The sequence below is a fragment of the Lonchura striata genome, chromosome 5 (genome assembly GCF_046129695.1).
Source record: "Lonchura striata isolate bLonStr1 chromosome 5, bLonStr1.mat, whole genome shotgun sequence".
In the NCBI taxonomy this organism is placed as follows: Eukaryota; Metazoa; Chordata; class Aves; order Passeriformes; family Estrildidae; genus Lonchura; species Lonchura striata.
Genome location: NC_134607.1, coordinates 6,172,591 through 6,186,147, shown reverse-complemented (window position 1 = coordinate 6,186,147; position 13,557 = coordinate 6,172,591). Strand labels below are relative to the sequence as shown.

The 13,557-nt window shown below is 40.3% G+C and overlaps 1 long non-coding RNA gene across 4 annotated transcripts; it reads left to right on the top strand.

Moving 5' to 3' along the window:
• Positions 1 to 789: 789 nt before the first annotated feature.
• LOC144246311 (uncharacterized) lies at positions 790 to 11,901 on the top strand. Of its 4 annotated transcripts, none has more exons than XR_013339992.1 (5): positions 790 to 1,688; positions 1,846 to 2,143; positions 8,987 to 9,050; positions 9,350 to 9,427; positions 9,971 to 11,901. It is a non-coding gene; the product is annotated as an uncharacterized LOC144246311 (long non-coding RNA). The 4 variants fall into 4 exon arrangements; XR_013339994.1 differs by having other exon boundaries at positions 791 to 1,688; positions 1,846 to 1,905; XR_013339993.1 differs by lacking the exon at positions 1,846 to 2,143 and having other exon boundaries at positions 794 to 1,688; positions 9,971 to 10,147; positions 10,602 to 11,901.
• The last annotated feature ends 1,656 nt before the right edge of the window (positions 11,902 to 13,557 follow it).

Below are 13,557 nucleotides of genomic sequence, written 5' to 3'. Positions count from 1 at the left end.
GGGGAAGCCTAAAGGGTGACTGTGTTACAGCAGTGTTCTTTGCCTTTATTTTTAGGAGGTCCAGGCAGGTAGCAGCAGTCAAGGCCCTGTGTGCCAGGTGAGCAGTGGACAGAAGCAGTTGTTCTTGCTCAGGTTTCAGGTTTTGGTGCAATTGTAAGCATCCATTGTTGTTTGTGTGCTTTAGGGAATCCACTCAGAGTATGCCAAGCCCCTGTCACCAACAGCTGATGGCCTGGATTTCCTGTGCTTGTGAGCTCTCAGGAAGTATTGCAGGACTCTGTGATGAAGCCTTGAAATTTTGTATTTCAAGATTGCATCAGAGTTGCCTTTGGCAATGGCTGAGGAGTTGCGGTGAGTCGCCGAGGTAGGGAGGGGGAGCCAAGGTCCACTCGTGTTTCAGCAATGCCGAGTCTCTTTGTCTCTTCTTAACCCAGGCAGACCCTGCGATGACGGTGGCAGCCTCTGAGCCTGGCCAAAGTGTGCGGCCCGAGCGTTCTCAGGAGAACGGTGAGTAGCAGGATTGCTGGGTTTTGTCCATTGTGCAGCTAAGATCATGCAGTGATGTTTGGTGTTCTCGATTGTAGCTGAGCACGGGACCACAGCCCGGTGACCATAGGACATTCCCCGCAGGCGAGGCAGCCTCCATTGCCAGGCGACGTGGATTCTCATCCCCAGATGCCAGAGAGATAAGTGGAGGGCTAAGGCCCGCAAGGGGGTGAAAGCGGGGTGCTGGGAGGGCCTTTAGGATCAGGTTTGGGGGCAGGGATGTGCAAGAAGTGTCCCCTTAGGCCAGCTAAAGGGAAAGTGTCTGTTTTGATCACAGTGCTGAGGTGTTCAGGGCAGAGCAGTTCTGGTGTGTGTCCTGTCACTTGTCTCTGGTGCACTCTGTTCTTTGGGTCTCTCGGTCCTTTCTTCTCCTCAAAAGCTCTCTCTCCCTGTCCTGTGTCACGGGTGTCTGCACATATTTGTCCCACAACTGCTCTGCCCTGCTGCATAGCCTGTAATAGCACAAGTCCTGGGGACTTGAAATTTGTCATTTGCAGGGTGTAGTTGGGCTCTAGATTGTATGGGGAGATTGACATAACATGTTTGGTGATGCTAAGTTGTCTTGCAGCCGTTTGACACTAGTCCTAACTTCCTTTCAGATGCTGACAACTCCAATCAGTGGCAGAGAGTCCCAGTCCTGGGGGCGGGTTTTCTTGTATCTTGTATCTCTGTCGGCTTACATTGTATGCACTTATGTTGCACCTACCTGTGTCGGCTTCTATTGTATGTGTGTATGTTGCGCCTACCTATGTTGTCTTATATTGTTTGTGCTTATACTGTATGTACCTACGTTGCCTTATGTTGTTTGTGCTTATACTGTATGTACCTACGATGGCTTATGTTGTATGCACCTCTGTTGTGGCAATTGTGATTGGAGCTGCCTTGCCCGGGCACGTAGTCACGCTCAGGTAGAGCAGTTATAAAGCTTTGCCGTTCATCTGTTCTCTACGGGGTTTGGGGTACAACACTGATGGGCCCAGAGTTGGTATAGCTCCTAGCTCTCAGATAGTCAGTCACTGACCGCCTCCCCTTGTCTCGTAGGTCCCCGGGTCCCTACAGAATTTCCTGGAATCTACCATTTGACATGGAGGTCCTGCGGTCAGAAGAAGCGTTTAAGCATATTCTTCAGTGCAGCGTTTCACGTAAGGGTGGCAGCCAGCGTGTCAGCAGAAGAATGTGTGAGAGTGTGACTGTCTGTGTCTGTCTGTGAGAGTTTGTGTGTGCTTGTGTCTGCAGCTGTGTGTGTGTGTGTGTGTGTGGAGCAGTTCCAACCTTGTGTGTATGGCCTTTGCCTTTCAGGGGGGGTTTTCATCAGGCAGGAGAATTTTTTGGGAGTCTCTGGAGCGAGTTGCCGTGAATGTGAGTTTGTGCGTAACGCGAAGGGGGCGTGCACGTCGGCGGAGCGTTTTGCGCCGTTTTTGTTCCGGGTGCGTCATAACAATAAAAGCGTTGTGGACTTTTCTGAAATGGAGACACGGTTATATTGTGTCAATATGTATTTTCCTTGTAATACATTATATTGTTCTGTCTTTGCAGTTGTTCCTGTATTTTGATGTATTTTGCTATATGTAAATTGGACTTGTACTTGTGTGCCTAGGTATGATGTATTCTTTGTTGTATTTGTCTCTGTACTTGCATTTGTATGCATTGTTTCCCTGTGTATTGCTGAAGTTTAAATTAAGGGAATAAAGATTAATCAGCCCTAATAATGATGCCTCTTACCCTCTGTCCTGCCCACCATTCATCTCCTGTCTTTCTTTGGTGTGGTTGAGTCATATCATTCTCACCCTTTTTCTCCCTTTGCCTCTTACTTTCCTCTTTAGTCTATTCCTCACTTTATCCTTCCATGTGTAACTCTTTGTCTCTGGCTGTGTTTTCCTTTGTTTCCATTTCTAAGACATCTCTATGTTTCTCTAACCCTATTTCCTTCTCACCCTGTCTATTTTCTTCCATTCCTCTACATGTATTTCCCCATGTCTCTTTGTCTCTTTCAATCTAGGTTTCACTATGTTTTCTTCTTTTTTTTCTCTTTGTCAGCCTTTGTCTTTCTAACACTTGCTATCATTGTCTTTGTCTCTGACCCTTTTTCCTTTTCTGTCCAACTTTAACTTTTTTGTCTAACTCTCTATTTCTTTCTCTCTTGAACCCTACCTTGTGTTCAGTCTCTCCATTTGTTTTCCTGTAGGTTTTCAGCTCTATTTCTTCTTTTTCTTGTCTCTCTATTTGCTTTTCTCTTTCATTTCAAGTGCTTCCTTTTCTGATTGTCTTTCACTCTTTTTCTCTTTACCCCACCTTTCTTTCCTCTTTCTCTGCCTTTCTCTTTCTAATCTGACTTTTTTGGTTTTTCTTTTTATCTCTGACTCTTATTTTTCTTGCTTTGTTTTCTTCTTACTCTCTCCTCTTCCTTTTCTTCTCAGTCTTTCTTCTTCTCACTCTCTCCTCTTCCTTTTCTTCTCAGTCTTTCTTCTTCTCACTCTCTCCTCTTCCTTTTCTTCTCAGTTTTTCTTCTCACTCTCTCCTCTTTCTTCTCACTCTCTCCTCTTTCTTCTCACTCTCTCCTCTTTCTTCTCACTCTCTCCTCTTTTTCTTCCTCTTACGCTCTCCTCCTCCCTCTCTCCTCTTACTCTTCCTCTTACGCTCTCCTCCTCCCTCTCTCCTCTTACTCTTCCTCTTACGCTCTCCTCCTCACTCTCTCCTCTTTTTCTTCCTCTTACGCTCTCCTCCTCACTCTCTCCTCTTTTTCTTCCTCTTAGGCTAAATACTTGTATCAAACATTTTAAACAGCTCTTTTATACAGAAGTGAATACATTAAAAGAGAAAGGGAAAGAAAATAACTGGTAATATATTTCAAAAGTCAAACCAGTATTTAATTTCTGCATCAAGTATTGCAATCAAAGACACCTAAAAGATTCACCTTTCCATAAAATCAAGGTTTTAGTTATTGAGATGGTGGTTTACTTATTTAGGTGGTTGTTTTTTGTCCTTCTAACAGCTTGTATTTTTAACTGTTTAGTCCATCAGCAGACAGACACCCTGTCCATCTTAACAGGCCATAAAAATAGTGCAGGTGATGACATTGGTTAGCAACCTTTTCTTCATCATCATCATCATCATCTCACATTAACCTAGAGAGACGAAAGGCACAAGGAATTCAAATTATTAGCTTTGAGAACTGAAATAAAAATCTTCTTTCTACAATTAGCCTACATATAGTGGCATTAGAAATACCACTTTAAGTTCTGAAAGTACCGGAAGGAATTTATACCCAAAGGATCCTAATTCTTTGGTAAGTCAAAGCTGCCATTTGTACCTGTGAACACTATCACTTGGAGAAAATGCAACACTTAGGAAGAGTTTTAATTGTTTTTTTCATTACTTGACTGTGTCATTTTTTCTGAAGTTTTTACAGCTTCTTGCATTCAAATGAAGGAAGATTAAGGCTGGATGGTTAAGGTTGTAATGCAGCATTTCAAAGTAATATTTGTGAAGATGTACTAGAAACTGCATTGCTTAGAAACCTATTATTTCAGTAATCCTTTCTCAGAACTTCACAAAGGTCCTCTTATTGTGTCTCTGATAAATAAAATGTGATTTCTATTTAGAAAGAATTAAGGTAGTGAAGACTAACTAGAGAAGAACATGCAACCTTATAGATACTGAGGCAAAAAATAAAGCAAAATGGTTAGTTGCTGGTTCCAACTGGTATTTTTAAGTCTGTATGGCTAAGCATCTCTATCTTAAATTTGTGATCTTTCTGCAATTTTGTATTTATGGGGCTTATGCCTGTTCAGAGTAATTAGTGTCATTTACATTAGAACAAATACTGAAATACAAAAAATGAAAAGTTATTGGCAAATGGGATACAGAGTAGCAAATCTGGAAATTAGACGCTGCTGATATTTATCTGTAATGAAATTTGGCATAGGACCAGCAATAGCCAGAAGTAGGTAGAATATCCTGTGATACAGCATCTGAAATTCATCAAAACCCCCCCTCCAAATTACCTTTGGTATTGTAAAAGTTTCCATTCTTTTTATTATTTGTACTTTATTAGAGGCATCTTGTCAGTACTACTTTTTCTTAGCCTTATCCGGAGATGCTTTCTTATGTCTGACTCCTGAAAGTCTCTGTGCAGAACCAGAGTTCTGCAGAGCTTTTCCCCCTGTATTCCTTCCCTTTTCTGTCTTCCCAAAAGCTTTTGGGATTATGGCTTTTACACCATAATTTACTTAATTGCCTTTTCGTGTCAGAGAATTCTTATGCATATAACATCTCATTTTTAACTACCTGCTTGGTATTGCTACAACATCAAAGAACTTATAAAATTATTCTTTGTTCTCTTATTAGATTTTTTGCTTTGTCCTTACAGAATCTTCTCTGATAAATAGAAGTGGTAGTGCTTTTTATTTACTGCCTTAATTTCCTGCAATAAAAAAACACTCTATGTTCATTAATCATTCAACGACAAAGGGTATTCTGTATTGGAGCCAAAATTGTATACGTTTCTAAGCAACTACAGCATTTTGCTTTATTTTCTTAAATCTGTTTCAGAGCTTTGATCAAATTGCACTCTCCAATTGTTTTCCAAAGGGTGTAATAAGAGAAAAAAATAACCATTTTTATAACGAAATTTCAAGCCAATAAAATCCTTAAAGGAAATTTGATTCTGTAAATGAGGACTAGGAAGAGGAAGGTCATAAGAAGTTACATCATCTGAGTTTAACCATCCCCTTAGCACACTGATCTAAAACAGGAAAAGCGTATGAAAAACTGCAGAGGTGTCTTCTGAGAAGGTATATGCACATTTCACATACTTCTTGTTCTGTATCTTTCTTCTAAACAGTGATTAAAGCAGCTCCCAGTACAGATCTGTAACAAATTCATGAGCAAATCTGATAAGACGTGTCTTTGAGTAAACTGTGAACCTAACCTGACAACTAAGATAACTAGTTTGTCAGTTGATCTAACCGCACCATTCTTTTCTCCTGTATCTGGTTTCTTTTCTTCAGAATTAACCCAGTACTTTCTCCCCCATCGTGCTTTACAAACAACCTCCCTATCTGCTTTTTGTGCCCTATGAAGCCAAGAGGAGCAGTGATGCACAGGAACACTGAAACTCCAATGTCTGGTCAACTAAATCTGGATGATGCTCTTTAGGAGCAGCAGAATGATTTTCTAACTGCAAAAACTGTTATAATACCACTTATTTAAACTTGATTTCCTGTTCACTTGTGAATTGATTATTTGACCTTAAATTGTTATGGTTTTTTTGACCATAAAGCCAGTTCTGATTTGCTGAGTTGATGCCGTAGAAAATACTTATATTTACATGGTTCAGCTGTTCGCAGGTAAAGTTGCATGATTCAATAGCCACTGGACATGCTGAGTTCTGACTGGCGTGTTAAAATTTTTCTAATATGTGGGAACTCAAAATGTCTCTCAGACATTTTTAGAGGTTCCAGGCCTTGGTCAGAGGCATTCTAGACCCTGGCAGACAGCTGAAAAACAGCTGTGATTTTGAGTTTGAGCCATGGAATGAATTGCCAACTTTGGAGGTGGAACAAGCAATCACAAAAGGTTAGATAGTATAGTAAAAGTAGTTACAAAGTAGAGGGGAAATTTTTTTAGTATTGTACAGGGGGGTTTTAACGCATGTACATGGGGGTCAGAAGTTCTAAGATGGAGGAAAGTGGGCTGATCCTGTTCTTCCTCCTTCTTTTTCCTTACCTCCATGTTCTTGGTGATGTTGGCACTCACAGATTGGTTTAGAGTAGAAAAACACTTGGCAACGTAGGTAGTAGGTATTGGGGAATAATTATAAACGTGTTATACGTAATATATCTTATAAAAGATAGCAGCAGCCCTGGGCGGAGAGGGAGACGAAGAAGGCAGCAGATCGAGAGGATGTCAGGGGGTGTGTGTGCCTCTACCCAGGCCGCTGATCAAACAGCCGCAGTCCAAGAACATAATCTGTTAGATAACTAGCGATAAACTGCCTTGAGACCGAACAGCTAAAGCCTGCGGAGTTTTTCTTTGGAAGCACGGGTGGGAGGAGGAATTTCACCACCACATGAGACCCCAGAGCAAGGCCGGGGTTCTCACAGTAATAAAGATGCACCCTTTGTTTATCCACCTTTGTCATTTATACATCCAGCTGTGAAGCTCTCCAGCTTTGCAGTGCTGTTTACTAGGACAATTGAATACCATAACTTCCCAAATTTGGTGTACGTGACCAATCAATATGCAGATTTTATAGCCATAATTTCACACACAGATAATTTGTTAATTGGGCTGCATGCTAAGCTGAGGAAAGCAACACAGCAAATAGTTTTTGCTTTTTGATAGTTTCTGCCATGTCGAGCTCTCATTCTGTCCATTGGTAATGATTGTACCTCTCATGGGAGGAAATCTGACGGACAAACATACAAAACAATCCACTATTTGGCATAGAGGGAACTAACAACAATAGCCGAAGTTTAATATTTTGCTTCCTTTGTCACCTAAGGGTGTGGAAGGTATTCTAGTTCATTGAGTTTATATTCTGTCACTGATCTTTAGCTGAGGGACACAAAGATATATGTGTTATGCGTGTTTGCATATTTATGTGTTTATATATGCATGTAGATATAGACATATAAAAACACATAAATACACACAGGTGGGGGTGTATGTATATGTATGTATTTATATATATATGCCTGAGGTCATATGTGTGTGGGATTCAGTTTGTGTTCTGTTAAACCCAGCCCTCTGTGTGTGTGTGTGTTTGCACCTCGTCCACAGGAGCTGGTTACAGTCCTGGCTATTGAACTGTTGTTGTTTTCAAGCTGTAATTTATTTGGTAATGATATACAATGTTTCACAGTGATAAGGAGTCAATAATGAATATGTTATGCTTTAACATCATAAAGACATCCTTAGGAAAAAGTCCCTGTCTTTCTCCAACAGTGATCCATATGGTGTGCTACTAAAAGGAGAAGATCTCTGAGTGAACAAATGTGAAATAGTACAGACTTAATCTTTATTGCTCTTTTCCTATCAAGATAGCCTTTGTTGTCTGGCCTATGAAGACACTGCAAGACTACTCACTCATACAGCATTGTTTTATTGTTCACTTTTATTTTCTCTAAAGCAGACCGGGGTTGTTTTTTTCTTTTTCCTTTGCATATGTCTTAAGAAGTTGACCTTTAGCTTTACTAATGCAATTAATAGTTTTTGCTTCCTATCTCCTATAAATGATGTTGGTGAAATAGGTCACCTGATTTCATGTTCTAGTAGGTACAGTCAGAGAAAATTCTGGCTATGTAAATTATCATATTTAATTAGCATTATTTCTATCCTCTTTATTACACATTTTGCAATACTATTGATTGTTGGACCTAGAGTATCTTTTGTCCTCAAGCCACACACCTAGAAGTCACCTAAATCTTCATTTTTTCTGAGGATAATTCAGCTTGGAATATTTTTTTTTAAATCTAGATTAAGAGTAAATAATTTAAATGGAAGTTTTGACAGGACCACACGTATAAGGTTTTGAAGTATTTCAAGACTACGAAAAATTGCTACCCTGTCATCTGACTTTTTAGTCTTTATCTAAGACATAAACCACGTGTTTGTTTGATGTTTGATTTTTTGTCATAAAAGGAGTAGGTGCTTTATCAATAGACTTTATTTTAATCAATACTGCCTTGATTATTCCCTACATGAATCCAATTTTTATTTCTACTGTCTAGAGTGGGAAAATATGAGAAAGAGTTCCCCACATCAAATCCATCTGCATCATCTCAGAGGCTGCCTTCAGTAGCTTAAACATGACTAAACCCCTCCCACTGTTACACTGGAAAGAGTCTTGCTGACTCAAAACTTTAAAAAAACCTTGTAGTTTTCACTCCATTTAAATGTGTCACTTTTAATAGCAAAACAAGTAGAGAAATTCCAATGTGAACTCATTTTAGAGCAATGACCAAGTATTATGAATATTTGACTGCATTTAATCTTTCAGTTCCTTTTCTTATTGCATCCTTAATCCTACTCCTGAAGGGACTTGGATTTAAATACAGTAGAATTTCCAGTGTTGAGCAAATCTCTGGTTTCATACCTGAAGATCTCCTTAGTTCAAAAATCCACTTTGTAATTAATTTTATTTATGCTGTGCAACTCTGCTTTCCCAGATATTAAAAAACATATTGGCAAAGAATATGACATTATTTCTTGAATAAAATGACAGGAAGTAATGCAGCAAGATTTTCTGCCTTGAGAGTCACCTGACTTCTCCATTCAGTGACTTTATATTCCTATTCAGGGATTATTATACCTAAGAGATCCAGAGTATAGCCAAGAGAATAGTAATAGAGAAGTTCTAACTAATGCTGATTTTCTACTGTTTGTTACTATTTCCTCACCCATAAAAGGCACTTGTAATTAATTTTCTGTTCCCTAGGACCACCTGTAGAAGTAAACTTCACTATTGGTGATGAGATTTAAACACGAAGAAAAAAAGCTGGGTAAGTATGAAGTTGTTAAACTCGCTGTCACAAGACTGTATTGTTGAAGACTGTTACAGGGATGATGGGAGTCTGGGATAAGTTTAGCTATGAAAACTTAGTTCCATTTCATTAAGTAGGCTTAAAAGAAGACCCAAATTGGGTTGGTTTTTTGCTGTTGTTGTTGGGGTTTTTTTGGTATTTTGGTTTTTTTTTGGTGGTTTTTTTTTGGTTTTTTTTTTTTTTTTTTTTTTTTTTTTTTAAACGGAATATTTTTGGAAAAAATATGAAGTAGTTATCTCTGACATTTCTATTGACAGGTTGCCAAGACATGTCTGGGGAATCGTAATGATTCAACATCTCGTTTGGAAGCAGCAGAAACAGAGACAAGCTTTCAGGTATTCTCTTCCAGAGTAATTTGTGGGGTTTTACTAAAAAGTCTCATGAGATTCAGTTACTTAAAGTATACTTACACATTCTTCACCAAGTTCTGTCTCAAAAGAGAAGACTACTTAATTCAGACTTTGTCTGTGTCTGATTGCAATTGACCTGTTCAAAATGATTTCTGGCTGGTAACAACTTGCAAACTATGAAATATTTGGAAAGCTGGTAGTCAAATGAATTAGTAGTCAAATTACTTAATTTGACAGTGTGATGTGTATAGCCCTGGAAGCAGGAGTAAGGAGAGTTATCCAAAATAATTAAATATTAAATACCTATGTGGTTGTTTTCATACATATATACATAAAATATGCAGTGATATGAAGCTGTATGTAGCATCAGACTTGTATGGTTTTGCACTGTGAAGGTTGTTAATGATGCTTTCTTAGAGATCAGGACCCTTTTCTAGGGACAATTCCATTGCCATGGAATTTTAACAGACTTTTTTATTTCTGTTTATGTATATATGTATTCTATACACCATGTTTTTACCTTTACAGAAGTTTCACAGCCCTCCATGGACTAAACCTGAAGATGAAAAATCACCTGAAAAAAAAGAGAAAAAATACGTAGAATCAGTTAGTACACCAGAATAAAAACTCTAAATGCTGCTAACCTACATTGAAAAATGCCAATCACTTCATGTTCTGCTAGCACAAAGGCATGAAATGTCCCAGGTTTCTAAAGCATGCGTTTTTCACTATTCTATGAATGTCTGTAAATTAGTCTATAACAGACCATTTAGTACCTTCCAGCAATAATCCAAAATTGATGTTTGAAGAAGTGCTTTGTAAAGCAGTCCAGTTTTTGAACTCTTGTTCTACCTTATCAGTAATTGTATACTATAAATTACCTGTTTTGTAAACAACAGTCATTCTCAAGTATGTTTCTCACTGTTTTATTTCATGTAATTTTGTGGCAGATTCGGTTCTAATATTAAGAGGCAGTCAATGTGGAGGGGGGGAAGATATCTGTGTAACCATATTTGAAGTACAATCCTTAAGTGCAACTGCAAAAAGACAACTGTGTGTGTGTGGGGGGGGTCCATGTATGCTTACCTTTTAGTAATTCCATCTCAAATCTACTTACTTACACAATAAAATATGCTTATTGTGTTCTTTCTTTCCTCAGTGCTATCTTAACTAGTTCATTTTTGAACACTGAAAAGCTGACAGAATTGGATTTTAAGGGATGGAGATGGAGAGAATCATTACTTTAAGGATTCAAGCAAAAAAATGTGCAGGTGGTACTGAGTTACAGTGTCATAGCTTGGATGGCAGCCGTGGGAAGTCGGTTTCATCCCTTGTGTTTGTGCTGATCTCGACGGGATGGAATACACTTCCAAGGGGAAAGCCCTGTTTGGTCCACTACAGTTGGCCTTTGATCACTCCATCGGGGAGGATTGATTGGAATCAGCTCTGTCACTCATGGATTCTTTTCGTTTCTCCTTAGTCACACTCTATGACAAGAAAGCAGAAAAGAAAGGGAGAAGAGAGAATGTTTTTCTTTTTTGGGTGCATGTCATTGTTGGTCTAATTTAAGAATTCATATGCCATATCTTTTTGAGATGCAAATCTTTCAGGAATGGATGCAATGCTATCTATCCCTAGCAAGAAGTGTCTTAAGCATTTGTAACTTGTAAACTTCCACCTTTGTCTTAATGCACACCTCAGCACATTTTCAACTAGATTTGAAGTAGTTATAATAATTTACTTTGTCTTGCTTTGTATCAGTTTAAAAGCAAATAGACAAATCTTTTATTTGACTTAGTGATGCTCTGTCTTCAGTTTTAGCATTTAAGACTTTACCTCTCCTTCAACAGTCTCCTTCAATACCTCCTTGTCCTTGCTGGTGTGAAAAATGCATATTTTATGATTGGCTTTTCTCAAAGGCTATAATGAATATTATAAGTGTAATGTTAGAAAGTTATGCTGTGTTCATTTGCTTAAGTAGTGTGTTAAATACAGTTTTAGGTTCTAACATAATGTTAAAATAGAGACTATGTAGGTGGGGAAGTTTTTTTTTTAGGAATGAGATACTTACTTCAAAGAACACCTAAATCTTCCAAAGGAGAGGAATTTATGGCTTCTTATCAGAAGAAGCTAATTTCTTCAGGCCTTACTCGAAGACACCAAGGGATTAAAGGAAACAATTAACATACAACAAACAGAGTTTCTTGTTTAAAATAGAATGCATTCATAACCATAAAGGATATATAAATATGCAACAAGTATATTAGTTTAAGGGTGATTCCTTTATTCACAAGTCATGCTTTTCGTAGCTTAATGTCCGAGAACATCCGGACGTCCGTAATTCTTTACTTTTTTTATTGTCTTGTAATTGTCCTAACTCTAAGCTTTAGTACTCTAATGATATTATTATTTTTATAGCCATTTTATTATTATTAAACTTTTAAAATTTTAAAAACCAAGCGATTAGCGTTTTTTTTCACACTGGTATGAGTAATCTTTCACCCTGACATTTTGTATGTGCTCCTCTACTCAAAGATAGATAGTTGCAGTTTCTCTGCCTCGAGAAAACACAATTTTAAAAACTAAAAAACCTCATGAGCTGACCAAATGATGACAAAGTACGGCTTAAGACTATCCATGTGAAGAGTCAAAACACATGAAATCATGGCTACAAAGTTTATTTCTCTTGATTTCCTGATGCCCCTGGAATGATTTGGGTCTCAGGAGGCACCTGGGAGCCTCCGTTTGTGTCCTGGGCGGGGCCGTGGCTCTAAAAGGGGTAAAGGCTGGAGGAAGGGGGGTCCGGGGGGGAGAGGGAGCAGGGGCTGGGATCGGCGGTGCCCTGGGCATTTGCATCTGGGAGCGGCCGCCGGTTTCCCGATGGGAGCCCTGGAAACGGAGCTCGGAGTCCGTGAGAGATGCGAACGCTGCAGCTGGAGCGCTGAGAATGGAGGCTCTGCCGAGAATGTCGTCTGGTGAGTCTCCCGATGTCCCGTAGCTAATGCTGTGCTGGCACCGAGTCGCCTCATTGCGATTTAAACTCTCTTGAAAGACGCTGAAATTACAAACTGGACTACAACATGCGCGCGGGGAGCTTCGTGTCCCTAAGGAAATGCTTTAGGGATGTGCAGCTTCTGAGCTGCAGCAACAATCCCCGCTCCCACAGAAACCTGCTGGGCCGTGGTTCTAGGGCAAGGGTGCCAGAAATGTGGCACCTTCAGTGCCACCCTAACAGGGATTTCCCTGGGAGCTCTCAGGCTCGGGAGGAAATGGTGTTCCTGCCCCTCTGGGAAAGCAGGGAGCGGGATCGGTGCTGCAGCTGTGTCTTTTTCCCGCTCTCCGCAGCTGTTCCAAGGATGCCCTGGAGTGCTCTGGCTCACGGCAGGATAATCGATCCGTGTGCCTGGGTGCGCAGCTGGGTCAGTCACTGGGCTCCCGTGGAACCCCTGAGGTTGGAAAAGCCCTTCGTGCTGCTGAAATGGCCCCAGGACAAACCTTCCCAAGCTGGAAGCAAAGCCAGGGGCAGGGAGGGAAATCCAAGAGGGTGGTGGGAAGGGCTTTCTCCCAGCTCTGGACGCCCTCAAGGCAGGGGTGATTTCTAAGTGTTGTTAAATGCTGCAGCAGCTCTGTCCCTACGTGAGAGCTGCCTCAGCTTGGGCGAGTGTGAGGATGTCCAGCTCTTCCTCAGGGCTTGGAGCACGGCAGGGTGCAGAGCTCAGGTTAAATCTTGTTTAAACACTTTTAATATCAAAATGTATTAGAACAGAGACCGAGGAAATAACACACGAAAGTCTGTTGCAAGCATAGGTACCAGCTGCCTTTATTAAAGATCCACGTTGACGGATGTTTTGTCAGACCACTCTGAGGCCAGAATGTGTCCAAAAAGCTTCACTAACCCCTTGTTCTTCTGCTGGTAGGGCAGCGTCTGACCCCAGGTCTCGGGGGCTGCGTGGAGAGTCCTCCCTGGAGCAGGTTCACCCCGTGAGGATGAGCCACAGAGGTTCAGTTCTTGGAGCAGGTGAGGATCTCTTTTACTTAGTAATTGCTTTTGCTGGTTTTAATGTCACAGCTCCGGTGTTCCTTCAGGCATTGTGCCCTGCAACAGCACTCGCAGC